This window comes from Anopheles aquasalis, chromosome 3, assembly GCF_943734665.1.
Source record: "Anopheles aquasalis chromosome 3, idAnoAquaMG_Q_19, whole genome shotgun sequence".
Classification (NCBI taxonomy): Eukaryota; Metazoa; Arthropoda; class Insecta; order Diptera; family Culicidae; genus Anopheles; species Anopheles aquasalis.
In genome coordinates this window covers 28,836,596-28,838,943 of record NC_064878.1, presented here as the reverse complement: position 1 = coordinate 28,838,943, position 2,348 = coordinate 28,836,596, and positions in this window count along the sequence as shown.

Here is a 2,348-nt window from a genome sequence, read left to right as displayed (position 1 = left end):
ATCTAACTTATTATCGACGTGCAGGCCGGGTGCGATACTAGTAGGATTGCGATGCTGTTACTATCACTGTGCTGGTTGATGAAACATTGTGAACTGGAACGAGCGAGGATACCTTTTCGGGGACAGCACCAACGCGGGTCGTAAAGTTTCATCAAAATTTGCGATGCATTTCGAACTTTAACACAGCACAGGGCCATGCATCAATTGTTTAACATGCTCTCGAGCACCGCAACACCTTGCCTGCTGGTGTTTGCCTTTTTTCTATGCTCGTATGTGGGTGGGTGTTTCGCCTGTTCATGAAACTACGGCGGATGCTGCTGGCTGGTTGGCCGGCTGGTTGGCTGGCTGGCTGGCTGGCTGAGTGAGTATGTTCGATTAGTTTATGTTGTGCCAATCTGGTGGATGGCCAATTTGTGGCCATGTAGATGGCCACGCGAGGGTGCGGTGTGTTCGCTGGGTGTCATGTGAGATGTCTTGTCACTTGCCCTCTCCGCCCGTGCGCACTCGTGCACACGTATACGAGCGAGAATGCCGGGCATGCTGCTGTTGCTGCTGCTGCTGCTGCTAGCGGTGGCGATGTTTTGTTTTTCCAGTCGGCTGCTTTTAACACCACATTACGCCAGGATGACCACCGGCCCGCCAGTGGTGGCCATACGGCCTCGACAGCTCGAGCAGCAACACTCGACTGCATCGCTGCAACCGAGCTTCACCGATATACGGGGGGCGATTATCGCACATGCATGGACCCCGAGCACGCCATCCCCACCCACCCAGTCGCACACAGCACCGCCTCATTGCGCCGTCCATCAGGTCGCATGTTGGACAAGGGAAAATAAATCCCTCCAACATTTCGAATGTGCTTCCGCTGCAACCGGAGAGTGAAGCTTAAACATAAATTTCACTTAAATTATGATGTGGTCCGGCGACAACGTTCCCCGGTTTTTTTTTTGTTGCTTTTGTCCTCTCTCCCTCTCTCTATGCCCTCCATTTGTTTGTTCTTGCAAAGGACAGGAGATGTGAATGTGTGTGACCTCTCCTCCATCGGACATCAACAAAAATTGACTTCGCCACGTGCTGGAAAAGCATTGAAGCAGATGAATGGTGATCGAAGGATAAACGGTTATGCGCGGGCATCCTATCCTTCCTCACTCGTGGCAAATAATGGTGACAGAAGAGGGAGCTTATTTGCCCTTCGGATGTCCAATGTCTGCACATTAAAGAGGATGAATTGCGTAAGTGTACGGTACGGTAACCTAATATGCTTCGCTTGATAATGACTATCAATTGATAAAATCTCATTAACACTTTGTCAAAAAGGCGAGAAAATATATCATGGTTTGTAGAGTATGCGAAAAATGCAGCAAGTTGCTGCCTTGGATTAAATTTTTTAAGCAAAAAGAAGCATGGAAGCTACAAAAAACAAAAAATAACACACATTTTATAAAATAACAAAACGCCAAATCCTAAAGAGCGAGTTTGCTATGTTAGCAAACATATTAGCTAGGATATGAAATGTTATTTGCTCTTCCATTTACTCCTTACTCCCTATAGTATATATTTCTAAGCATCAGCAAAAAAAATTAACGCCAATAGCGTTTCGAATGTTATTGACGATTGTTCAAATAATTCTCTGAATACCTCTAAACTCGATGAGCCAATTATAAACGATGTTCCAGAAATCCTTTGAACACTAGGAACTGAAAACGATTTTGTGTTAAAAGCTCAGTTTTGGTATTTTCTGTTTTAGTGTGACAATGATCGTATTTTGGCTCTCTCAATCAATCTTTCCTAACCCGTCACTGCACAATAGTCCGTATATTTTCTATGATTTTCCATAATTCGCACGTTGGTGGGAAATGTTTGACTTTTGTTTCGGAATATCACCATAATCAATCGTTACTGAGTGAAGTGTGCGCATCAAAAAACACACAAAAAAAAGGCAGAAACAAAAATACAACACCGATAGGACCCGGCATTTACTGCGCCCGATAACCAAGAGGGTGATAAGAGGGGAAAAGTCAGTTTCAGCCTTCCAACTGACGGAATTTATACCACGCGTTCCTGCACGCTTACATGCCTTTGTTTGATCTCTCGCGTTCTGTTTCCGATGTTCCGTTTTCACATGTTAGTTACAGCTTAATGGAGTCGAATACAAAAAAGACTGCGATTAACGAGTGTTCGGATTTAAATGAGCCTTCCATAAATAGTCCTGGATGGTTCCTACTCTCTCTCTCTCTCTTTTTATGCTCTATCTCTCTCAGTTTCCCGAGAGAAATTCTGAACAAATGAGTGCAAAAAGAAATGTTTTAGTAGCCCTACCACAACTGGTTAGCTATAAAACTGGTTTC